General features: G+C 43.8%; 1 pseudogene; it reads left to right on the forward strand.

The window, feature by feature from the left end:
- The first annotated feature begins 482 nt into the window (after nucleotides 1-482).
- The window catches only part of LOC141035412 (pentatricopeptide repeat-containing protein At5g56310-like), a 172,716-nt pseudogene continuing 145,277 nt past the window's right edge, over nucleotides 483-27,921 (forward strand).

Consider the following 27,921-nt stretch of genomic DNA (forward strand, 5'->3'; position numbering starts at 1 on the left):
GTAATGCATACTAGTTGCATAGCAGTGCCATGCTTTGATCGCTTAATTTGGTTTGGCATGCCTAGCCAATGTAGTCTTGGGGGAGAGGGACACTTTTAGTCAAGAAAGTGGAGATACGGGAGACCGCCCGAGCTCGATCGATGGCTCGGATTAAAAGCACAAGTATATGCGTTATGCGTAGCGATCAAGCTTAAGAAAATTTAGGACGAGCCATATTGGGCGGGCTCCTTTTGGCACCGCACAAATTAACACAACGTCATAGCTAGGGCCGGGGGAAAGAGATGCGCGCCCACCCATGATCGTCGATCGCTTAATGCAATCAAAAGCACCGGCGTTTCACACACACATAGGAGGCTGGACAAACAAAAGCAAGGATAAGGTCATATCGCGCCGCCTATGACTGAAAGAAGCAGCCGCGCAGTAAGCAAAGCATAGCCGATGGATGGAGCGCATAGTGCGCGGGGTGGAGAAAGCAACGGCGCATGGTGGACGATGTCCTCGCCGCGAGGGCACCCGCGCGCGCCGGGCGCCGCACCGGCCGGATCGCCGCACAGCACAGTGACCCGGAGGAGGAGACGAGCAGGTCGCCGTTGCGGACTCGGAAAGCGCCAAGGATGGACGGCGTCGTCATGCGAGCTGGCCGGGACGCGCACGAGCGCTACCTTTTCGACCACATAGTACCATGGACCATGCTGTGGTCGTGCCTACTGCCTAGTAGTGGTAGCTGGGTGGGGAGGTTTGATTTGAATTGAGGTGCCGCGGCTAGGCTAAGCATTTGTGGACGCCATCTACCGCGACCGAACGCGCATGCAATGCAGTGCAAGCATGGCGTACGAGTTACTACCGCCGTAAAAGGTACTACACTACTGTGTGGCTGGCTGGCTGCCTGCATGCACTTTTCTACCGCGCAGTAGGAAGTTTTTTTTTTTTTTGCGAAGGGCGCAGTAGGAAGTTAGCTTGATTAATAATTTTGAGTTACTTTCATGGATTGCTCGGTTGCTGGCAAAGCGATCGCAGAACGAATGAGGTTCTAGCTAATACGAGGTCTAGTGCTCATGCTACTACGTGCACGAGCGGAGCATAATCATTCCTTCTTTTGCAACAAAAAAGCTAGGGTGACGCTGACGGTTCATTTTTTTTTTTGCGAAAAACTTCCAATCTATTCATCTTCAATCATGGCAGTACAACGAACATCAGAAATAATAAAAATTACATCCAGGTCCGTAGACCACCTAGCGACGACTACAAGCACCGAAGCGAGCCGAAGGCGCGCCGCTGTCATTGCCCCTCCCTCGCCGGAGTCGGGCACAACTTGTTGTAGTAGACAGCCGGGAAGTCGTCGTGCTAAGGCCCCATAGGACCAGCGCACTAGAACAGCAACCGTCGCCGATGAAGGATAACGTAGATCGAAAGGATCCAATCCGAAGACACACGAACATAGACGAAAAAAAACCAGATCCGAGCAAATCCACCGAGGATAGATCTGCCGGAGACACACCTCCACACGCCCATCAACGATGCTAGACGCACCACTGGAACGGGGGCTAGGCGGGGAGACCTTTATTCCATCTTCAGGGAGCCGCCGCCGCCTCGTCTTTCTGAGCAGGATGCAAGCCCTAACAAAACTTAAAGAAACGACTAACAACGGAGCCCTCTCGCCGGCCCTTATCAGGATCTACCTCGCCTCCATGGCCCTAGGGCCACCGAAGACGAGGCAGACCTGCGGCGTGCCTGCGAGAGGCACAAACCCTAGCTTTTTTTGGTGGTGGAGGAGGAGCACGGTCCATTAACCCGGCCGGCCGGGCGATCCTCATCGATCGGGGATTTAATCGTAGATGCTTAGCACACTAGCAACGATCGAGCAAAGTCTCGAGCTCCAAAATATAAATGGACACGCCGCCCTTAACGTGGTGGTGTCGCCGGGCGTCACGGTGACGCGGCCGTGACGCCATAAACCACGGACCCGGTGCACTCCATTGTATTCCACTTCCTAGCTTATTTCTGGCTGCAGGCGCTGCTGCGGTCGTGTCCATGAGATACCTGGCAAATTGCAGATACGGAAACGTAGGAACGATCCGGGAGAGCATCATGCACGCACCCATCTGACCGCTACACTTCTGGAACTACCTAGGTTTCCCTCTCTCCAGCTTGCCAACCGTCGTCCAGGAGCTGGCGCATCGGATATTTTAGGGCGGGCCCATGTTGCATGCATGCATGTATCACGCTGATGCGGGCAGTGATGCAACGGCGTTATGATGCGCACGCTACCATCTACAGCACTTGTTGCGCTTATCATGCATGGCTGCTCCGAAGTGGCCGGCCTTTGCAGCCTTGGTGTGCTGTGCCTGCCCGGTTTCGTCAAGTTTATCGGCAAGTTGATCGTGCCAACGGCCTCATCGGCTAGCTCGTCTGCTCGCGTCTACTAGCATGCATGGATGCAGTATGCTGACCCTTCTATCCTTGTGCCGCGCTGCCAATTGGTTGGCCGTGCCTTAGCTAGCGCGAGCATGCATATGGTACTGCTAGCTAGTCCAGCTGGTAACGTACTTGCATGGGTACTCCATGAACGTTTGATGGTGTGATGTGGTACGCTTCCTGTCGATAGGATGAACGCAAGGCGGAGCCCAGGATATTTCTGGCTCTTTTCGGCCAGCCGTGCGCGCGACGTGTCGGAGATGCCAACGAAGCCTCTCGGACGGGAAAAATATCGGTACAGGTCATGATGTCCGTCGTCAAATCACACCGAGACGGATAGATTTTTCTCATGCTCGGCTTGTAGTGATGGGACGTGCAGGGCCATGGAGCATGGAGGGGTGCGGCCTCTAGCTCGTGCTTGGTGCCAGTTGTGCGCGGGTGACCTGACTGATGATGAGAGTGAGATATCGGGGCTCTGCAAGTGCAAAGGTGGGATATGATTAATCTGGCTGGGAAAAGGCGCGCGGATCGGGGGATGTGAAGCTGATCGATGGAGAACATGGTGGAAGGACATGATAGTCGTATGACACAACTAGTGTCCAGCTCTAGTCTAGATGAAAAATAACTATGTCTCATCTAACTTCTACGCTGCCGGATTTTACGTGGAGATTAGTAAGGATTCTTGTTTTGGTTAATCAAATAATGTAGGAGTTAGATGAGACTTTGTTAATTCTCATCTAGATGAGAATTAGCAAATTCGAGCTAATATTACTCTTTTTAGAGGAAATATTATTTTTTAGTGATATAAAATTCAGAGCAAGGTTATTTATATTTGATAGGCTGTGCATTTTAGTGCTGCTAATTCAACAATTTCGTTTTCGTTGTTGAAAGTCTCGTTCGATCGTTTGTCAACGTAAGAAACATTTTCCTGTCAGCCGGCAAAATAAAGGGCCAAAACCGGGTGGCCCAACCCAGCTTCAGGAGCTGTTGAAGAATGTCGTAAGCGGAGCAAGCCCGCTTTCCTCAAAAAATAAGAAAGAGAGGAGCAGAGCAGCCGCATCCCAAATCCTACTCGGTGCCGGTAACACCCGTTTTTTTTTTCTTCGAGGGATGTTACAGGCAAATCTGCAAACCAGCGACACACCTTTTTTTTTTTGAGAATTCTCGTAGCCTTTATTCATTTTCTGCGGCGTTCAAAGGTACAAGAACTTGGTCAGGGGGAAGCCCAACCATAAGTGTCTCCCTAATGCTAGATTACAAGCAAATTTGGCTAAGCTATGAGCCTCAAAATTAAAAGTCCTACTTTCAAAAATGAAGGTACAAGACTGGAATTCAGTCGCTGTTTGTATAATCTCCTTAATGATTGCCGCGTTCTTTCCTCCTCTTGTTTGCTGGATTTCACTTACCACTGCCTGACAATCTGATGCTATATGTACGTGTTCTTGGTTCAGGTCAGCAGCAAGTGCGAGGGCCTCTCTCACCGCATAAGTTTCCAGTAAATCTGGGTCGGTAACTTGAACCACCAGGCCTGAAGCGCCCAGGTACACACCATTCTGATCCCGGCAGATCGCCACGGCTGCTCCGCTCTGACCATCTTGGGCTGCTGCTCCATCAGCATTTAGCTTTATTAAAAGGAGGAGGTAGCGATCGCTGCATCGTATTGCGTTGTTCGCTTCCTCCTTTACTCGCGCTTGCATCAAACTCACACACTGACAGGTCATGCAAATAAGAAAGAACAAATGCATTTGTTTGTTGAGGGCTTTGGAAGATCGATTCATGCACCGGCTTCCTTCTCGTATACCATATCGCCCACATCGTTATAACCATCTCAGTGAACTGCGCATGACTAAGTTGTTCATGCAAGTTGAACATCCAGTGCTTTGCAGATGGCTGTCGGTTTTCCATCATTGTTTCCACCAATTCGTCGTCTGATAGAGCCCACATGCATCGAGCCATGGTGCAGCTAATGCAAGCATGCCTCCACGAGTCCTCTGTCCCACACAATGGACACGCATCGGCCAGTGACTGAAGGAAATATGCCCTAGAGGCAATAATAAAATATTATATATTTCCTTATATCATGATAAATGTTTATTATTCATGCTAGAATTGTATTAACCGGAAACATAATACATGTGTGAATACATAGACAAACAGAGTGTCACTAATATGCCTCTACTTGACTAGCTCGTTAATCAAAGATGGTTATGTTTCCTAGCCATAGACATGAGTTGTCATTTGATTAACGGGATCACCTCATTAGGAGAATGGCGTGATTGACTTGACCCATTCCGTTAGCTTAGCACTCGATCGTTTAGTATGTTGCTATTGCTTTCTTCATGACTTATACATGTTCCTATGACTATGAGATTATGCAACTCCCGTTTACCGGAGGAACACTTTGTGTGCTACCAAACGTCACAACGTAAATGGGTGATTATAAAGGTGCTCTACAGGTGTCTCCAAAGGTACTTGTTGGGTTGGCGTATTTCGAGATTAGGATTTGTCACTCCAATTGTCAGAGAGGTATCTCTGGGCCCACTCGGTAATGCACATCACTATAAGCCTTGCAAGCATTGTGACTAATGAGTTAGTTGCGGGATGATGTGTTACGGAACGAGTAAAGAGACTTGCCGGTAACGAGATTGAACTAGGTATCGAGATACCGACGATCAAATCTCGGGCAAGTAACATACCGGTGACAAAGGGAACAACGTATGTTGTTATGCGGTCTGACCGATAAAGATCTTCGTAGAATATGTGGGAGCCAATATGGGCATCCAGGTCCCGCTATTGGTTATTGACCGGAGACGTGTCTCGGTCATGTCTACATAGTTCTCGAACCCGTAGGGTCCGCACGCTTAACGTTATGATGACAGTTTTATTGAGTTTTGATGTACCGAAGGAGTTTGGAGTCCCGGATGAGATCGGGGATATGACGAGGAATCTCGAAATGGTCGAGACGTAAAGATCGATATATTGGACGACTATATTCGGACTTCGGAAAGGTTCCGAGTGATTCGGGTATTTTTCGGAGTACCAGAGAGTTACGGGAATTCGTATTGGGCCTTAATGGGCCATACGGGAAAGGAGAGAAAGGCCTCAAAAGGTGGCCGCACCCCTCCCCATGGTCTGGTCCGAATTGGACTAGGGAAGGGGGGCGCACCCTTCATTCTTTCTCCTTCCCCCTTCCCTTCTCCTACTCCCACAAGGAAAGGAGGAGTCCTACTCCCGGTGGGAGTAGGACTCCCCCCTATGGCGCGCCTCTCCCCTTGGCCGGCTGCCTCCCCCTTGCTCCTTTATATACGGGGGCAGGGGGGCACTCCAGAGACATAACAATTGATCCTTGAGATCTCTTAGCCGTGTGCGGTGCCCCCCTCCACCATATTACACCTCGATAATACCGTTGCGGAGCTTAGGCGAAGCCCTGCGTCGGTGGAACATCATCATCGTCACCACGCCGTCGTGCTGACGAAACTCTCCCTCAACACTCGGCTAGATCGGAGTTCGAGGGACGTCATCGAGCTGAACGTGTGTAGAACTCGGAGGTGCCGTACGTTCGGTACTTGATCGGTCGGATCGTGAAGACGTACGACTACATCAACCGCGTTGTGATAACGCTTCCGCTGTCGGTCTACGAGGGTACATGGACAACACTCTCCCCTCTCGTTGCTATGCATCACCATGATCTTGCGTGTGCGTAGGAATTTTTTTGAAATTACTACGTTCTCCAATAGTGGCATCCAAGCCAGGTTTTATGCGTTGATGCTATGCACGAGTAGAACACAAGTGAGTTGTGGGCGATATAAGTCATACTGCTTACCAGCATGTCATACTTTGGTTCAGCGGTATTGTGAGATGAAGCGGCCCGGACCGACATTACGCGTACGCTTACGCGAGACTGGTTTCACCGTTGCGAGCACTCGTTGCTTAAAGGTGACCGGCGAGTGTCTGTCTCTCTCATTTTAGTTGAACCGAGTGTGGCTACGCCCGGTCCTTGCGAAGGTTAAAACAGCACCAACTTGACAAACTATCGTTGTGGTTTTGATGCGTAGGTAAGAACGGTTCTTGCTAAGCCCGTAGCAGCCACGCAAAATATGCAACAACAAAGTAGAGGACGTCTAACTTGTTTTTGCAGGGCATGTTGTGATGTGATATGGTCAAGACATGATGTGATATAATGTGTTGTATGAGATGATCATGTTTTGTAACCGAGTTATCGGCAACTGGCAGGAGCCATATGGTTGTCGCTTTATTGTATGAGATGCAATCGCCATGTAATAGTTTTACTTTATCACTAAGCGGTAGCGATAGTCGTAAAAGCAATAAGTTGGCGAGACGACAACGATGCTACGATGGAGATCAAGGTGTCGCGCCGGTGACGATGGTGATCATGACGGTGCTTCGGAGATGGAGATCACAAGCACGGTGCTTCGGAGATGGAGATCACAAGCACAAGATGATGATGGCCATATCATATCACTTATATTGATTGCATGTGATGTTAATCCTTTATGCATCTTATCTTGCTTTGTTTGACGGTAGCATTATAAGATGATCCTTCACTAAATTATCAAAGTATAAGTGTTCTCCCTGAGTATGCACTGTTGCGAAAGTTCTTCGTGCTGAGACACCACATGATGATCGGGTGTGATAGGCTCTACGTTCAAATACAACGGGTGCAAAACAGTTGCACACGCGGAATACTCAGGTTAAACTTGACGAGCCTAGCATATGTACAGATATGGCCTCGGAACACGGAGACCGAAAGGTCGAGCGTGAATCATATAGTAGATATGATCAACATAGTGATGTTCACCATTGAAACTACTCCATCTCACGTGATGATCGGACATGGTTTAGTTGTTATGGATCATGTGATCACTTAGAGGATTAGAGGGATGTCTATCTAAGTGGGAGTTCTTAAGTAATATGATTAATTGAACTTAAATTTATCATGAACTTAGTCCTGATAGTATTTTGCAAATTATGTCGTAGATCAATAGCTCGCGTTGTTGCTTCTCTGTGTTTATTTTTTATATGTTCCTAGAGAAAAATTATGTTGAAAGATGTTAGTAGCAAAGATGCGGATTGGATCCATGATCTGAGGATTATCCTCATTGCTGCACAGAAGAATTATGTCCTTGATGCACCGCTAGGTGACAGACCTATTACAGGAGCAGATGCAGACGTTATGAACGTTTGGCTAGCTCAATATGATGACTACTTGATAGTTTAGTGCACCATGCTTAACGGCTTAGAATCGGGACTTCAAAGACGTTTTGAACGTCATGGATCATATGAGATGTTCCAGGAGTTGAAGTTAATATTTCAAGCAAATACCCGAGTTGTGAGATATGAAATCTCCAACAAGTTCTATAGCTAAAAGATGGAGGAGAATCGCTCAACTAGTGAGCATGCTCAGATTGTCTGGGTACTACAATCGCTTGAATCAAGTGGGAGTTAATCTTCCAGACAAAATAGTGATTGACAGAATTCTCTAGTCACCATCACCAAGTTAGTAGAACTTCGTGATGAACTATAGTACGCAAGGGATGACGAAAGTAATTCCCGAGCTCTTCGTGATGCTGAAATCGACGAAGGTAGAAATCAAGAAAAACACCAAGTGTTGATGGTTGACGAGACCACTAGTTTCAAGAAAAGGGCAAAGGGAAGAAGGGGAACTTCAAGAAGAACGGCAAGCAAGTTGCTGCTCAAGTGAAGAAGCCCAAGTCTGTACCTAAGCCTGAGACTAAGTGCTTCTACTACAAAGGGACTGGTCACTGGAGGCGGAACTGCCCCATGTATTTGGTGGATAAGAAGGATGGCAAAGTGAACAAAGGTATATTGGATATACATGTTATTGATGTGTACTTACTAGTGTTTATAGCAACCCTCAGTATTTGATACTGGTTCAGTTGCTAAAGAGTAGTAACTCGAAACGGGAGTTGCAGAATAAACAGAGACTAGTAAAAGGAGAGGTGACGATGTGTGTTGGAAGTAGTTCCAAGATTGATATGATCATCATCGCACACTCCCTATACTTTCGGGATTAGTGTTGAAACTAAATAAGTGTTATTTGGTGTTTGCGTTGAGCAGGAATATGATTTGATCATGTTTATTGCAATACGGTTATTCATTTAAGTTAGAGAACAATTGTTGTTCTGTTTACATGAATAAAAAGCTTCTATGGTCATACACACCAACGAAAATGGTTTGTTGGATCTCGATCGTAGTGACACACATATTCATAATAATGAAGCCAAAAGATGCAAAGTTAATAATGATAGTGCAACTTATTTGTGGCACTGCCGTTTAGGTCATATTGGTGTAAAACGCATGAAGAAACTCCATACTGATGGGATTTTGGAATCAATTGATTATGAATCACTTGATGCTTGCGAACCGTGCCTCGTGGGCAAGATGACTGAAACGCCGTTCTCCGGAACTATGGAGAGAGCAACAGATTTGTTGGAAATCATACATACAGATGTATGTGGTCCGATGAATATTGAGGCTCGTGGCGGATATCGTTATTTTCTCACCTTCACAGATGATTTGAGCAGATATGGGTATATCTACTTAATGAAACAAAAGTCTAAAACATTTGAAAAGTTCATATAATTTCAGAGTGAAGTGGAAAATCATCGTAACAAGAAAAATAAAGTTTCTACGATCTGACCGTAGAGAAGAGTATTTAAGTTACGAGTTTGGTCTTCAGTTAAAACAATGTGGAATAGTTTCACAAATTCGTGCCACCTGGAACACCACAGCATAATGGTGTGTCCGAACGTCATAACCGTACTTTATTGGATATAATGCAATCTATGATGTCTCTTACCAATTTACCACTATCGTTTTGGGGTTATGCACTAGAGACAGCTACATTCACGTTAAATAGGGCACCATCAAAATCAGTTGAGACGACGCCTTATGAACTGTGGTTTGGCAAGAAACCAAAGTTGTCGTTTCTTAAAGTTTGGAGTTGCGATGTTTATGTGAAAAAGTTTCATCCTGATAAGCTCAAACCCAAATCGGAGAAATGTGTCTTCATAGGATAGCCAAAGGAGACAGTTGGGTACACCTTCTATCACAGATCCGGAGGCAAGACATTCGTTGCTAAAGATGGACCCTTTCTAGAGAAGGAGTTTCTCTCGAAAGAAGTGAGTGGGAGGAAAGTAGAACTTGATGAGGTAACTATACCTGCTCCCTTATTGGAAAGTAGTTCATCACAGAAATCTGTTCCTGTGACTCCTACACCAATTAGTGAGGAAGTTAATGATGATGATCATGTAACTTCAGATCAAGTTATTACCGAACCTCGTAGGTCAACCGGAGTAAGATCCGCACCAGAGTGGTATGGTAATCCTGTTCTGGAGGTTATGTTACTAGACCATGACAAACCTACGAACTATGAAGATGCGATGGTGAGCCCAGATTCCGCAAAATGGCTAGAGGCCATGAAATCTGAGATGTAGATCCATGTTTGAGAACAAAGTATGGACTTTGATTGACTTGCCCAATGATCGGCAAGCCATTGAGATTAAATGGATCTTCAAGAGGAAGACAGACGCTGATAGTAGTGTTACTATCTACAAAGCTAGACTTGTCAGAAAAAGGTTTTTGACAAAGTTCAAGGTGTTGACTACGATGAGATTTTCTCACTCGCATCGATGCTTAAGTCTGTCCAAATCATGTTTGCAATTGCTGCATTTTATGAAATCTGGCAAATGGATAAACAAAACTGCATTCCTTAATGGATTTATTAAAGAAGAGTTGTATATGATGCATCCAGAAGGTTTTGTCAATCCTAAAGTGCTAACAAAATATGCAAGCTCCAGCGATCCATCTATGGACTGGTGCAAGCATCTCGGAGTTGGAATATACGCTTTGATAAGTTGATCAAAGAATATAGTTTTATACAGACTTGCGGTGAAGCCTGTATTTACAAGAAAGTGAGTGGGAGCACTACAGCATTTCTGATAAGTATATGTGAATGACATATTGTTGATCGGAAATAATGTAGAATTATTCTGCAAAGCATAAAGGAGTATTTGAAAGGAGTTTTTCAAAGAAAGACCTCGGTGAAGCTGCTTACATATTAAGCATCAAGATCTATAGAGATAGATCAAGACGCTTGATAAGTTTTTTCAATGAGTACATACCTTAACAAGATTTTGAAGTAGTTCAAAATAGAACAGTCAAAGAAAGAGTTCTTGCCTGTGTTACAAGGTGTGAAATTGAGTAAGACTCAAAGCCCGACCACGGCAGAAGATAGAAAGAGAATGAAAGTCATTCCCTATGCCTTGGCCATAGGTTCTATAAAGTATGCCATGCTGTGTACCAGATCTATTGTATACCCTACACTGATTTTGGCAAGGGAGTACAATAGTGATCTAGGAGTAGATCACTGGACAGCGGTCAAAGTTATCCTTAGTGGAATAAAGGATATGTTTCTCGATTATGGAAGTGACAAAAGGTTCGTCGTAAAGGGTTACGTCGATGCAAGTTTTGACACTAAATCTAGATGACTCTAAGTCTCGGTCTAGATACATATTGAAAGTGGGAGCAATTAGCTAGAGTAGCTCCGTGAAGAGCATTGTAGACATAGATATTTGCAAAATACTTACGGATCTGAATGTGACAGACCCGTTGACTAAAATTATCTCACAATCAAAACATGATCACACCTTAGTACTCTTTGGGTGTTAATCACATAGCGATGTGAACTAGATTATTGACTCTAGTAAACGCTTTGAGTGTTGGTCACATAGAGATGTGAACTATGGGTGTTAATCACATGGTGATGTGAATTATTGATGTTAAATCACATGGCGATGTAAACTAGATTATTGACTCTAGTGCAAGTGGGAGACTGAAGGAAATATGCCCTAGAGGCAATAATAAAGTATTATATATTTCCTTATATCATGATAAATGTTTATTATTCATGCTAGAATTGTATTAACCGGAAACATAATACATGTGTGAATACATAGACAAACAGAGTGTCACTAGTATGCCTCTACTTGACTAGCTCGTTAATCAAAGATGGTTATGTTTCCTAGCCATAGACAAGAGTTGTCATTTGATTAACGGGATCACCTCATTAGGAGAATGACGTGATTGACTTGACCCATTCCGTTAGCTTAGCACCCGATAGTTTAGTATGTTGCTATTGCTTTCTTCATGACTTATACATGTTCCTATGACTATGAGATTATGCAACTCCCGTTTACCGGAGGAACACTTTGTGTGCTACCAAACGTCACAACGTAAATGGGTGATTATAAAGGTGCTCTACAGGTGTCTCCAAAGGTACTTGTTGTGTTGGCGTATTTGGAGATTAGGATTTGTCACTCCAATTGTCGGAGAGGTATCTCTGGGCCCACTCGGTAATGCACATCACTATAAGCCTTGCAAGCATTGTGACTAATGGGTTAGTTGCGGGATGATGTGTTACGGAACGAGTAAAGAGACTTGCCGGTAACGAGATTGAACTAGGTATCGAGATACCGACGATCAAATCTCGGGCAAGTAACATACCGGTGACAAAGGGAACAACGTATGTTGTTATGCGGTCTGACCGATAAAGATCTTCGTAGAATATGTGGGAGACAATATGGGCATCCAGGTCCCGCTATTGGTTATTGACCGGAGACGTGTCTCGGTCATGTCTACATAGTTCTTGAACCCGTAGGGTCCGCACGCTTAACGTTACGATGACAGTTTTATTGAGTTTTGATGTACCGAAGGAGTTCGGAGTCCCGGATGAGATCGGGGATATGACGAGGAGTCTCGAAATGATCGGGACGTAAAGATCGATATATTGGACGACTATATTCGGACTTCGGAAAGGTTCCGAGTGATTCGGGTATTTTTCGGAGTACCGGAGAGTTACGGGAATTCGTATTGGGCCTTAATGGGCCATACGGGAAAGGAGAGAAAGGCCTCAAAAGGTGGCCGCACCCCTCCCCATGGTCTGGTCCGAATTGGACTAGGGAAGGGGGGCGCACCCTTCCTTCTTTCTCCTTCCCCCTTCCCTTCTCCTACTCCCACAAGGAAAGGAGGAGTCCTACTCCCGGTGGGAGTAGGACTCCCCCCTATGGCGCGCCTCTCCCCTTGGCCGGCTGCCTCCCCCTTGCTCCTTTATATACGGGGGCAGGGGGGCACCCCAGAGACACAACAATTGATCCTTGAGATCTCTTAGCTGTGTGCGGTGCCCCCCTCCACCATATTACACCTCGATAATGCCGTTGCGGAGCTTAGGCGAAGCCCTGCGTTGGTGGAACATCATCATCGTCACCACGCCGTCGTGCTGACGAAACTCTCCCTCAACACTCGGCTGGATCGGAGTTCGAGGGACGTCATCGAGCTGAACGTGCGTAGAACTCGGAGGTGCCGTACGTTCGGTACTTGATCGGTCGGATCGTGAAGACGTACGACTACATCAACCGCGTTGTGATAACGCTTCCGCTGTCGGTCTACGAGGGTACGTGGACAACACTCTCCCCTCTCGTTGCTATGCATCACCATGATCTTGCGTGTGCGTAGGAATTTTTTTTGAAATTACTACGTTCCCCAACAGTGACATGTTTCTCCTCTTGAGTACATCTTTGGTCGGCAGCGAATGCCTCGCGAGCCTCCAGAAAAAGATTTTTACCTTTGATGGCACCTTTATTTCCAAAGGGAGGACCAGGCGATCTCCTCCTTGCTCATGTCCGACGAACCTCCTCTACCTTCTAACCGTTCCTCGACTTGAAGCTTGGTCGTGATCATAAGTTTGTAAGCCGAGCTGACCGTGAAAAATTCCTCTCTTGTCCGGGTGCCAAGACCAAAAGTCCTCAATATTCCTTGTACAAACTAGTATCTTTAGAATCTCATCAGCATGAGATGGTAGGAAAATGCTTCGGACCAGATTCGTATTCAAGGTTGCTGTATAGGGAATCATCAACTCAGAAACCACCTATGGTGGGTTGTTTACTAGGGACAGGATCGGTTTCATGTGAGCTGCTTTCGGAATCCAATTGTCAGACCATATATTTGTATTGTGGCCATTCCCGATCCGTCGAATCACTCCAAGTTTGATAAGGTCCCTCCCGTCCAGAAATAGCTCTCCATATCTGTGATGGCCTAGTACCAAGTTCAACATCCATAATAGTACTACCAGGGAAGTACACCGCTTTAAGCAATCTGGCGCTAAGTGAATTTGGCGTTTGCAAAATCCTCCATGCTTGTCTGGCCAGTAAAGCTAGATTAAAAACTTCGAGGTCCTTAAAACCCATTCCACCCAAATACTTTGGCTTTGTCATCACCTCCCACGAGACCCATGCTGAATTCCTCTTCCCCTCCTTGCATCCCCACCAAAATTTCCGAATGATCGAGTTCAAATTCTTACACAAACCTCTTAGCAATCTGAAACATGCCATACTATACACTGGGATTGCTTGGGCCACCGCTTTGATCAATACTTCTTTTCCACCTGCAGATAATAATTTGCCCATCCATCCTTTAACTTTCTCCCAAATACGATCACTCAAATATTTGAAAGTACCTTTCTTTCAGTGCCCTATGACAGTTGGCATGCCAAGATACCTCTCGGATAGAGACTCATTAGGAACATGTAGGTGGCCTTTCACCGCATCTCGCACAATCTGTGGGTATCCCTTGCTGAAGAATATGGATGATTTGTCCCTATTTATCCTCTGTCCTGATGCAGAGCAGTAAGTCTCCAGTAGGTTTGATACTTCCTCTGCCCCATTTACACTTGCCCTGAAAAACAGCAGGCTATCATCCGCAAAATAACAGGTGGTTCACCGACGGAGCTGATGGGGCCACCTTGATACCGCTTAACTGGTATGAGTGGTTTTGAGATTTCAAGAGGCACGAAAGGCCCTTCGCTGCAATCAGAAACAAGTATGGGGAGATTGGATCTCCCTGCCGAATCCCTTGTGAAGGTTTAAATTCCTCAAGTTTGTTACCATTAAAAAGAACTGAGAAAGACATCGAGCTCACCAAATGCAGGACAATTGTAATCCAAGGTGTTGCAAACCCCAGCTTCTCCATAATGGCCTGGAGATAACTCCACTCTACCCTGTCATAAGCTTTCATCATGTCAAGCTTCAGGGCAGCATAGCTATTATTCTTCGACCGACTCTTCTTCATAAAGTGAAGGCACTCATAAGCTAAAATTATATTATCCGTTATAAGTCTCCCTGGGACAAAAGCCAACTGCTCTTCAGAGATAACATCTGGTAGTATCACCTTCAACTTGTTTGCAAGAACCTTTGATGCTATCTTGTAGAACACATTACATAGACTTATGGGTCAAAACTGAGACAAAAGGGTAGGGTTTGTAACCTTTGGGATCAGTACCAAGATAGTGGCCTTGATGCATGCGGCACTTTCTTCACCTCGAACAATCCCAAGTACTGCCTTGGTCATCGATTCTCCACATATATCCCAATGTCGCTGGAAGAAGTGAGTTGGGAATCCATCCGGCCCAGGGGCCTTTGTCGGAAACATCTGAAAAAGTGCTCTCTTTACCTCTTCATCTTTATAAGGCGCCATCAGTATTGCATTCATATCATCAGTTACCTTGACCGGTACATGATTGAGCAAATCCTCCAGCCCCTGTACCCCTTCTGATGTGTACAAGGTTTTATAGTAGTCAAGTGCAAGCTCCTGCATCTCTGTCAAATTATCCGTAAGCTGTCCATCAGGGCATTGCAAAGCTTTTATCAAAATTTTCTTCCTTCGCATGCTCTTATGTGAAAAAACGAGTGTTCTGCCTGTTTCCGCTTCGATAGATTTAGTGGACAACGCATATACGGACAGACGTTTCCTTCTGCTTTTTTCGCCCTGGTTTCTATTTGGTTTTTTCTTCTTTCCTTTTTCCTTTTTTTCGTTTTTCTTTTTTATTTCTGCTTTCAAATGCATGAACATTTTTCCTATTCATCAACTTTTTTCAAATTTTCTGAACTGTTTCAGAATAAAATTGCAAGAAAAAACTTTTTCGAAGTTTTTAACATTTTTTTCCAAAACAAGTGAAACTTTTTCAAATTTGTGAACCTTCTTTTCAAAACAAGTGAACTTGTTTCAAATTTGTGAACTCAGTTTTTGAAATCCACAAACTTTCTCAAATGCATGAATATATTCAAATTCACAATTTTTTTGTAAAATTATAAAATTATTTGTCAAAATGTGAAAAAATGTGAATTTTGAATTTTGTTTCTAAATCGTTCAACATTTTGCAAATACATGAACTTTTTTTCTTCTAAATTCTGTTTTTATTTTATTTCAAAATCATAAAAAAAAATGTCCGTGCTTTTTCTAAAAATCGATGAACTTTTTTGCAAATTTGTACACCTTTTTCCAAAATCAATGTTTTTTTTGAAATTCATGAACTTTGTTGAATTTGTGATCTTTTTATGGAATTTTACGATTTTTTTTCAAATTTTGGTGAACTTTTTTCAAATCCATATTTTTCATCAGTCAACTGGTAAACAGTCGACTGTCAACTGGTTTAACCATCGTGATGTGCCCTGAGCGAGCGAGCAATCGAGCCAGAGAGGCCAGCAAGCGAAGACTTGAGCTTAATGGCCCGCGGACCACTTAACACACGCGTGAGCGCCTGCTCCCACTCCTGGCGCTGAGTAGGAGCTCTTCCAGCGCATTATTTTATGATGTCTTCTTTCTTGAATGAAATGTTCCTTGTCAGCTAAATACGGCATCGTCTTCAATTTGCCGCTCATGCGAATATTGTTTAGATGACTGAGTATGTGCTCGTGCGTTGCCAGAGAGACCAAATATTTTCTAACACAATAAGAGGATTATACAGAACAAACCTTGATGCGAAGCAAATAGACAAAACACGATTACATTTTGGTTACAAAGTACAGATTTTTTAGGTATTTCTTTAATTGGTAAAATTGGTACTTGTCCATGATTAATCTGATTTGTTGAGTTGCCAAATATAAGAGATCGATTGATATTTATTTGCTTATGTGCCATGAATTTATTGCTATTTATTGGATTACCAAAGAAGTAATCTATTTACGAACCATGGATTTACACATTTTACTCCCAAAAGAGCGGAAATCCAACCTTTGTTCCCTCGAAGTCTCCACTAAGAACCATCGTTTAGCCCAGTCCAGTAGACCTATGCTATTCTAGAATATGCCTCTCGTAACTCATCATGAAATTTAACTCTAAACTTATTCTTAGAACTATGTCGTACTTTAGAATGATCATATTGTTTCGGTTAGCATGTATAGATGTTCTTTTGGGGGGAATGGCCATGTCCACATGACCTACCTGCCTCTCCCCCAATATAGAGGAAGAGTGTCTATGTACTGTAAGAGGCCATGTTTACTAACTTAAGAAGGTAAATAACATATAACTAGAACATAATTATATGCTGAGGCGAGCCTTTTGAGAGTGTTCGTGTAGAAGAAGTTTATATTGTAGGATGGAGATAATGGTTGGCCCAAATACTTATCCAAGTTTGGCTAGTTTCAACCAGATCATTGCATCAAAAATGTGGATAGGTGATAGGCTGATAGCTACCTAACTTCAAACTACTTAATTCACTTGTTAAATATTCTGTCATGCACCGAATTCCTTTCTTGTCAGATTTGTCAGCGCCATGTGTGCATCTATTCATTTGCATGGCCTTGTAATGCATCAACGTGCAAGAGCTCCATAGAGACTTCACTCATCTCATAAAAGGTTCAACGACTCTTATAACTTCCTCCTAGTTGTCTCTCCGTTCTTAAATAACTCCAACTTCTCAGTTTTATTCCTGAATTACTATGTTGCTGTTATATATGTTCATCACTCATTTTCCCCTTGTGTAGAACACAAGCTCGATAATCTTGGCCGAATCACGACATTGCTTATGCCAAATGGGAGGCAAACCATAGAGGGTGAGTTGCTTGTGTCCTTGGAATGGGTGGCATGAGAAAGCATGTTAAGCCACGTTTGGTGATCCTTAGCTCTATGCATACCAGAATTAGGTCCACCTACCCAGGTCATCAGGCTAGCCTGGAACATGCAGGGGCGAAAGGAAGAGGCGAAACTAATCAACAACATTAGTCTAGCTAAACAACTTGGTATGGGGCATGTCGTGCAGTGACTTCTTCAACCTCTTCAGGTTTTGTTCGTTTGTTGATGGGCACCCTCTTTAGTGAAGTGAAATTCCTTCTTAGACTTGCAAACTTTTAATTGTGTGTAATTTTTATTTAGCCCAAGGGCATGCAACGAGGCATCACATTAGGTGCACGAAGACTTTACAGTAATTATGTATTTTGGTCTGCGGACTTCCCTAACTTTGTACCTTGTATGTGGTTTATGATCTAGTCGTACGCACAAGTAACTGGAATATATATATTCCGAGCACTACTTTGGTACACCCTCTAGAAAAGATTGTGAACTCTTAAAGTACATGGAGTTTCTCCTTCTGGCTGCACATGCACCTGGAGGAGCAGTAAAACTAATACAATTCATAGAAAAACAAAAAAAATCTGAATTGATTTTGTAACACACATGTTTGAATGTTCTACTCCCATGAAAATTCTGGTGCAGAAGTAACAATCGTTGAGCTCACGACAAGAAAAACAAAAATTGATACTCTAAAAAAGCTTGATTTTTTAGCATTTTGGAGTGTTTTTCTTTTTACCCAAAGCATCTCGGCTCCATCCATGGCGTTTCCAAGCTCTCCTGTTTTGCTTGAGGATCTCTGCTCTGGATATGTGTATCGAGTTCCTAATTTGTGGCTTGCCCTTGTTTCTCTTCTATCAGAAATCCTGAAACAAATTCAGGATAAATGTGAGCACCTAGATTTGAACCCTGATGGGCTGAGGATACCAATGTACTCCTAACCATCCAATCACAGGTTGGTTGGTGTGTGATTCCCCTTGTGATAGGTCGATTTGTTGTTGGTTTACAAGGATTTCTCGAGCTGTGCTTCAGTAATCTGTCAAAAAGAATCAGTATCTGGTGATGTATGCATGAAAGATCTGAAAAATATATGACTAGGCAGCTGAATAAGAACACGAAAGAGTTAAAGTGGAAATAAGAAAAAACACTGGCTCCTGATTGACTGATTTATAGTTAAGACACTTTAATCATGCACGACAAATTGAATTAACATCTAGTGCAATTGTTAAAATTATTGTACTACTAGTTGATTTCTTCACCATGCATCATAAAATAAAATATCCAGTAAATCACCAATTGGTCTCTGCAGTGAAGCCATGTATGCTTATAACCACATGGGCATACCTACAGCGAGTATGATGAGTGGCAGCTGAGTCAACATGTGAGTGAGACATGATGAGTGGCATTCTAGGAGACACTAGTATAATGCCTGTGCGTTGCCACGGGCTTTTGAAATATTTTGCTAAAGTTATATAAACATAACGCAAGTTAAATTTCACATGTAGAGAAAAGATAGCATGGGCGTAATTGGGTAATAATTGAAGTCTACTTTACTTGCAATGTAAATTGATTAAAAAACAATTTGACGATGTATGCATATAGAGCGATTATCTAACTAAAAATATGTTGCAAATTAAAATTTACTTGATGCACTTAAGAAATTCTCTCATAATCAAAAATGTTGTCTATCCAGTTTTTTTTAGCTTACCGTCTAGCCTTATTCTGACCTCAGTCACTCTCTCACCACAACCAGCCCTCTCACTCTTTCAACCCACGCACCCCTCACTCTATGTGTTCCTGTGCCGACAAGGCTGAAAATATGTAGACGTTGAAAATGACCGTCATGAACTACATTATTCCTCATCTCTTCACCCAAATAGATCTTTATAACATAGTTCCAGCAATTTCTTCTATTTTTCGTGATTGTTCGGGATGGATGGTGCAAACGAAATGCTCTAACATGATGTGTCGGCTATCCCTCTAAACACCACCACCATCTCCGCCACCTGAGATATCCTGTACCCCGCCTTAAAATCCGTTAATCCCCTGCCCCTTCTCATCCAACGATGACCTGCCTCTAATTCTTCATCTTCCTCCCGTAGCTGCAGATTTTTTATTTGACCACTTTATCGACCCGCCCACCTCTCCCTGCCTAAGCACCTACCACCGCCACCCTACAGCCGGCGAGTGTTTCCACACGTCGCCACTTGCTCAAGTCACCACCTCCGTCAACGCTGACGCCAGTCGTTCCTCTAAAACCTACCACCATTTTGGTGCCCACGACCTCCCGCACCCCGCACTCGAGACCGCTAACCCCTTGCCTCTCCTCCGCCGCCAACACCCGTTGCTGCTACTACTCTTCTTCCTCCCTCTGGATACCTTTTTCTTCGTCCAGTCTATTCACCCGCCCACCTCTACCTACGAAACCGCTTGCCTCCACCATCAACCGTCAGCAAATGTTGTCACGCACTACCTCCCTCTACCCGAGTTGCCGCCCAACCCTCTAAATAGTGCCACAATCTCTAGCACTCACGAGTTTCCGCACCACAATAATCAATGGTTGGCCATATATGAAGAAAAAAGAAGGATCAAGATGGTTCTCTGAAGAAGTCATACCATCTCTTGTCACACATCATGTTCATAGATCCTAGGCATACTCTCTTCTCTCAATTTCATTATCATCTTTTTGGACTACAAAATCTAAAACTCATGTTCTGAATAATCAGTAGAATAAATTAATTTCAAGACATGTCATGGATGAATTATTTGGGTGACATACTTAAAAATAATAGATTGCCCGTGCGTTGCCATGGGCCAATAAATGAATTTGTAAACAATGCTCATTTTACTCCCTATGAACAAACTCATTGCACGTAATGTTCAACCACAACACAAACATAAGTATCTTCTATGTATTTCAACAAACACCATGCACCCCTCTAGCCTCTCTTCTCCATTGAACATGCCGTTCATCGCCTTCTTTGTCCATACATAAATCATCATCTCATTGCCCCTTGACTCTTCATGTGGCTTCTATGCCATTGTTTTGTTGTCTCATTCTACTACATACGCCATGTAATTTTTTTTAACAGAAGGAGCGCCCGAGGGCGCTATTCATTGATCTTTCATACACATCTTACATCAAGGATACGAAATCCATAGATTACAAAGTTGCTCAAAGCGAGCAACACTGGACACTGGATACTCCTATCAGTTGAGCTAATACAATATGTGGTAGGGGATACAGTATAGTATGAGCTAATATAGTATGTGGTAGCTAATACAAAGCTTTTTCAGTGAGTCCTTTGCACGGTTATGAGCAACACCATTCAAATATCTTTTGATGTGATATATCTTTAACATAAGAGACTTGGAAACAATGAAGTATTCTGCTATCTGTGAATGGATTTCACAATGTCCCGGGTTTGAAATTTGCCAGCATTTGCAGCTCTTGCAAGTACCTGATTATCTGTCAGAAGGGTGGACCGATAAAACCTGTAACTTTGGACTCTACCTCAAGCCCTTTCATTATAGCTTGAGCAGCTTGATGCACCTGAGTTGGATGTCCCTATTTTCTTCCAAAATGTTTGTCATTTCCCGCCTTCTATATACACCAGAAAAAGTCATTAGATTGCATATGGAAGCATAGTGGTGTCCTGAACTTAAGATTGCTTGAATAATATTAGGAATTGATCTGTAATGTTGCACAAAGTAATCAGACCTAAGAAACCATGGTTCTAAGAACTAAGCAGCTTTAGCAAATGGGCATGAGAAAAATAAATGAATGTCATCTTCCTCCGCCTCACACATGAAGCAGTATTTGGAGATGTGTCTGGCATACATACCAGCCCGCATGCCTGTTGGAACTGCTCTCTCAAGAAGCCTCCAAGCAAATGTCTGAATTCTCGGAGCAATGCTATTGTCTTTCCAAACCTAACAAAAAAGTGTTTTTACAAGAGTAAACACCTGCCTTCGTTGAGGAGCTCATTCTTGATGAAGAACCTGTACACATAGCTTGTATGCACTCTTAGTAGTGCACTTACCTGTTGGGGTGTGTTTCCAACACATGATATCTTTACCCTCCATTTGAATTATGGGGGTTTGGAGAATAATGCTTGCTGCCTCAGCATCAAACAGAGAGTAAATAAGATTTTCATTCCAAGCTTTATTGTTAGGTTTCCATAGATCTTTAAGATTGGAAGGATAAATGTAAGGCTGATGCTGAATTATGAGATGATCATAAATAGAGCTCCAAATAGGACACCATGGGGAACTCCATATCGACAACTGATGAGATATAAGGCACCTCACCTTAGTACGAATAATAAGAAAAGGAGGCATATGGACATGGAAACATTCTTTCCACCACATGTTCATTCACAAACTGACTATGAACAATGCCATGTTTGCCTCTGGGCTCAGTTGCCATCTCCGCCTTAGATGAGTCCCCATCACTTTACCTCATTAAGAGTTCTTTTCCTACGTACCTCAAATACATACAACAGCCACACGTCAAGGTTGCATTATTTTCATTCCATCTCTTCTTCCATGAGCCCTTCCACTTCAGCTCTTTTGTTATTGTGACAACAGTCTGCTCCATCGTCACCCTGCTCCAAATCTGCCAATCTTTCCATCCGGCTCCAAATACGCCCATTTTTCGCCAAATCTGTCAATTTGTCCTACAAAGTTTTACTTTCATCCTGAGAATTTTCATTGTTCGGAATGAGGAGGGTTTTCAGAGTTCACTTCTCTCAAAGAGAGCACAACACATATCAATACAGATTTGTGATGAACAAGGCTCAGTGTTATTTATAGCAATAAATACCAACACATGGTAAGTTATTCAATGGAGTATCTAAGTTGCTGTGTTTGGCAAAAAAAGGTCTAACGTGACTATGTTAAAGTGAATCCCTAAATTAACAAATGCAAGAGGAAAATATAACTACTACGAGTGCATGGGGTGTGCACATGTTCCTAGATAATCAATTTGACCAATATATTATATGCCAACAAAGCTATGTGCTTAGAAAATTTATTTGAATTCAAATTTATTCGAAGCCTCATTCACCAATCTCAACGGCATTATATTGATTTTAAAAATAGATGGTTCTGCAACATACCTTTACAAAATAGTCATAAGTAGATTTTAAAAATAGTGACAATCCGACATGGTACAAGGCCAAACAAGATACTCCTGGTAGCCGACCACCGCGACGACCTTCTTTCGCTTCACATTGAGGAAACGTGGCACACATGTTTGCAGTTAGAACATAAGATCAAACTTCAATTAACAAAACATCAAAATAATGATTTCCTATCAACCCCAAATTATCTCACACATATGTATATCCGTCCACACACATAGCTAATATCACTGATATAATCCATTTATAAATGCAGCTCATAAAGCATAAATGCTATAGATAAAAGAATGTAGGGTCCCAAAAATAGTAATATAGGAACAAAGCCCTATCTCTTGTCAGGAACATTATTCCATAGAGATCATTTTTGGCTTGTTTGCATGTCTACATCAGAACAAGTAAAATATGGATGGAGAAATATCCAAGTCTCTCTCTCACCAAACATGTTATACGTACAAATACACACCTTACTACTACTTCTATCAAAACAAGCAAACTCCCTAGTACAACAATTTTTTGGTGAATCATGGGAATCCTTCTCTGGACCAATAAGTCTACTGCCTAAACATATCGGGTGCTACAAATCTGATTAACAAAATAAGTAGATACAGTTGCTTACTCAAGCTCCGAAAAATTCTCCTGAAGAAAATATGTCAAAACTATTCATTCGAAATTCCCAATATAGAGCACATAATGCCAGTATTTAATTGAACAATTGTTTACTCGCTGACAATGATCTGTCTGAAAAGGTACAAGTTTGTCAGAACAGAAAATGACTTGGAAGATCAGGAGTTAACAGAAGGCTCATTTCTAAATGGGGGTGATGAAAAAAAAATAGACATATGAAAATTGATTTCATAACATATAGTCATGTAATAACAATTATGAAGGTGTTATATGTAGACATCTCCTTGTTGAAATTTTTTAGTTTATAATAGTTATAATGGACCACCATGTAAACAATAAGTTATGTATAAGTCTTAATAACATGGAAAAGAAACATCACATGATGCCAGCTAGTTGCCAACTTGAATAGCTAGCAAATTGCTTGAAGCAAAATGTATATTTACAAATTTAACAGAAAAGTACTACAAAGATGCGTTCCTAGCTATCAGTTTCAACTAACTAAAACAGAGTGCAACAATTGCCATACCATGTTCAAATTAAATGGTTAACACACACCAATTCATCCGTTGATTACGTCAATCTGTTCCTGGCTACTGCGGTACCACTTATGGGGATCTAACAGGGTCATTTCCATTCTTATCCTGATTTACTTGTAACAAAGACACCTAGTTTCGTTCGCAGAGAAACAAATAGCACTTAAGTACTTCATTCTTCTACATGGCAGTAAAACTATATGCACCAACCAACATTCCGATAAAAATGGCTTTCAGCCGAGACAGCGCAAAAAAGTCTAAACATGACACATAGCTGACCAAAATGTGCACAGTTACGCATAAATACAAATCAAGCCCAATCTAAGGATGGGCATGGCCAACGGATGAGAGAAAAAACAACAAGCTCTAGTGGTTCAGGAATGAATCATGTGTAACATCTCTATCTCTCTCTCCACCCACCTCTAGTCTTGTTTATTTCCACCTTATTGAAAGTTGCATAATACACCTTTGCTTCTTTTCTGTCTTGTGAACTAAGTTCTCTAGAATAGTATGGTTTTTTTTATCAAGAGGGAAATAATTTAATTATGAAAAGCAAAAACTTATGTAGCATTAGTTCTAGTTGATTTTAGCAATTCCTTTTACATCTGGAATAATTCATTGTTATCAATCTAAAAACACAAAGCAGATATTACCTTTGCTGCATCAGACCCCAAATATATGAGAAATAATCGGGTGTAGAAGTTCCTGACAATGATATTATATTTTCATATCTAAACAAAATTATTATTGTACGTGTGTCGGATACACAGTTAAATCTAAAAAAATCCAAATAACAAATGGACAATTCAAAAGACAAGTGTGGGAAACAAATGGTAGAATATAAAAATTGAGCAGAATATTTCGTCTAATGTTGAAAAAAAAAATCCCACAGTCTGAGATACCTTACAAAAGGAAAGGAGCAATATAGCAAGTTAACAACATAACTACGACATGTTGGTACATTTCCATCTACTACAGTTACTAAGCAATTGCAAGTCCACTGTGAACTTATACAGCGTAGCACTAATTAGTCGGGCCAGCACGTATATTAAAATGACAATCTCCAGCAGGGCAATCACTAAAGTTTGGCAGCAAAGAAAGATTTTAGAATCCTACAGTCAGCCCCTCTTTTCCTCTCTGTGAGCAGACAGTGTAAGTTCGATACTTTGGAGATATTCACTCAACAAAAGAAACTATAAAATAAGATAATCCACAACATATTGAGGCAACAACAAATATTCCTGAACTCAATAGTCTAGAAAATATGATTGAATGATGATGCCAAGAAGACAACAACAGATGCAGAAGAATTCTCACCAACAAGTAATTCATAAAATTGACCAGTAGTTAATATAGATAAGGTCGGGAGATGAACATCTATAAAAGATCAACAACGAATTGTAGAAATATAGAGATAGCTTCACAATCATAGTGTGTTGAAGAAATATAAACAACATGCATGTTTACATGCTAGTGGCTATCCAATCAACTATCTTCTGTGTGTGCATGTGTTGCTAGTCAATCAGTCAATACACTTATTCGAGCTATGCTGCTACCCAAGTTTGATCTCTCTCAAGGGAAGCCAGCTTTGCTGTGTTTGCAATTTGCCGTCGGCCAAAGACACATGACAGGTGAAATACTGGTTTCAGAAATATACATATGCTAGTGGTTTATATATCTCGATCAAAGATCATCTGAGTGTTTGACAATTTAACATGACCCTTATGTAAGAGGGACACATGATCCACCTATTACTTCATACTCCCTCCGTTCCAAATTACTCGTCGTGGTTTTAGTTCAAATTTGAATTAAAACTACGACGAGTAATTTAAAACAGAGGGAATACATGATACATGTTAGATCTCTTCATAACAAGTAGGCATTTCAGGTATGAAAGCCCTCTGCACACGATTGGCTCCAGGATGATTTCGCTCGACGGGATTAGGAGCCACACAGATTTAAAAAAAACCCAGTTAATCCTATGGTCTACCTGACTTGTCATCTGTGGATCGTGCGTCGATACTCGTGTGCATAGCAGTGCTTTTTCAGGTAAGACGAACATGTTTTAGAACATCCTGTGTGGAAACTAAAATAAACAAATAAATAAAGGGAATTAATTGTCTAACAGTCCTTATCACTGTTATGACTATAATAAGGATTTTTTTTCCAATTCACACACGAAAATACATCGATCCGGGGATTCTCAATGTCGATTGTTTACCATGGTTTTAATCAACCTGCCATCAAACCCACTGCATATATTTGTGTCAGATAACAATATGCTAATGAACATTTATTCTCCACTTGATTTAAAGAATCATTCATTCTTCATTAAAATTGCAATATGCGCCTTTTTTTACAATCAATACCATATATATTATAGTAGCAAATAGTACATGGTATAGATACATGAGCTGAATAAATCTAGATGTGATCACCAGGGAAAAGAATTTGTCAAGACAAGAAGAGACGCACAATCTACCAAAAATTCTATAACGTCAGAGCAATATGCACTACACACGGGTATAATACAATGACAACGCAGGAGAGGACAGAGATTGACGTACCTGTGATGGTGTCCTCGATAGAGCAAAGGGATTCTTGAATTCTGGGATGTTGGCTTTCCACGCATCCACGTACATCTGCTACGCCTCATGCTGGCGCCACTGCATTCCCTTGGAGAGCCCCACCGCGGCCAACCAGAGAGGAGGCACGGCCGGGACAAGGCCCTGCAGCCGGGAGGACGCCGGCCAGCCAGGGGCAGGAGGGTAGCCAGGCGAGATGGAGCGCAGGGGAGGGCGGGGGAGAGGGAGGGGGACGCGCCGCGCCAAGGCAGCACCGGTGACGACGGCGGGGAGGGACTGCGGAGGCGGCGCCAGATCTGACGCCGGACGGACGCCGCCGGGACGGCCACCATGGGGCGCGCGGGGGGGGGGGGGGGGAGCCACCGGATCCGCTACCAGGAGAAGCGCCGCCGGCCGCCAGGCCGCCGGGAGGGGCGCCGACGAACCATCAGGAGGCGGCCGCCAGCCGCGGGGCCCCGCGCGAGGGGATCAACGCCATGGAGGGAGACCCCGCCGCCGCCGCCACGGCGCGGGCTTCGCCCGGTGGTGGCCTCCGGCGGCGGCGAGGGGGGTAGCTGGAGGAGGGGAGCCGGCGGCGGTGCGGTTGGGGGCTGCCGCCCGTGTCGCCTGGGAAAAAAACCGGTTGAAAAAAAACCAGTCGAAAAAAACCAGACGAAAGTGGGGGGACTATTCAATCAACTCGTCCATTAGGAGTAGAAGTGCCGTGGCGACGGGGACGCGCGGCCGATCGCGTGAGCCCAGGAAGCCTTGGTCACGTCAGGTCTGCTTCAGCGTAGCGTGGAGCTCCACGGCGCGCTCATCCGGGCGCTCGCGAGCTCCGAGAGGCCGCACGCCGCGCTCCCACTCTATGTCCACCTCCTCCGCGTGGGCCTCCTCCCTAGCCCACACACCCTCCCCTCTGTCCTCAAGTCGCTCGCCCTCTCCCCCGCCGTCCCCGGCGTGGATCGCCTCGCGCTTGGCATCCACGCCCACGCTATCAGGCTCGGCCTCACAGGGTTCCTCCTCGTGAAGAACACTCTCGTCCGCATCCATGCGGGGTCTGCTTGGTCGCCTATCTGACGTGCACCTTCTGCTGCGCACCGCAGCCACCGTGAACTCCTCCACGTTCAACACGCTCATCCAGGGCGTACGCTAGGGTTGGGCGAGTCGCGGACGCTCACTCGCTGTTCGACAAAATGTCTGCGAGGAATGTTGTGTCTTGGAGCGGTGCGCCCTAGGGTTGGGCGAGTCGCGGACGCTCACTCGCTGTTCGACAAAATGTCTGAGAGGAATGTTGTGTCTTGGAGCGCCATGGTGAATGGCTACATGCAGGCTGGAGACGGGAGGGAGGCACTGGGGGTGTTCTCCCAGATGCAAGCCAAAGGTGTCCTCCCAGACAACATGGTTCTTGTTTGGGTGCTTGCTGCGTACGCGCGACTGGGGCTTTGGAGCAAGGGAAGTGGTTACATTACATGGTTACCTTTGTCGGCATTCTGGGAATGGGGGTATCCAGACTTTCCTGCCTGCGGCCCACGGCGTGGCTCTACCAATGGCCCAGTACGACCTATCTTCATCAGCAACCACTCAAGACCCTCGCGAGGCGAACGACACAAGACCTCCTCGGGGGCAGCCTCGCTAGGATGGCTCGAGGAGCGGAGATATCAAGGCAGGGGGCACCTCGCGAGGTTCACATGACGTGAG

Source organism: Aegilops tauschii, chromosome 1 (genome assembly GCF_002575655.3).
Source record: "Aegilops tauschii subsp. strangulata cultivar AL8/78 chromosome 1, Aet v6.0, whole genome shotgun sequence".
Classification (NCBI taxonomy): Eukaryota; Viridiplantae; Streptophyta; class Magnoliopsida; order Poales; family Poaceae; genus Aegilops; species Aegilops tauschii.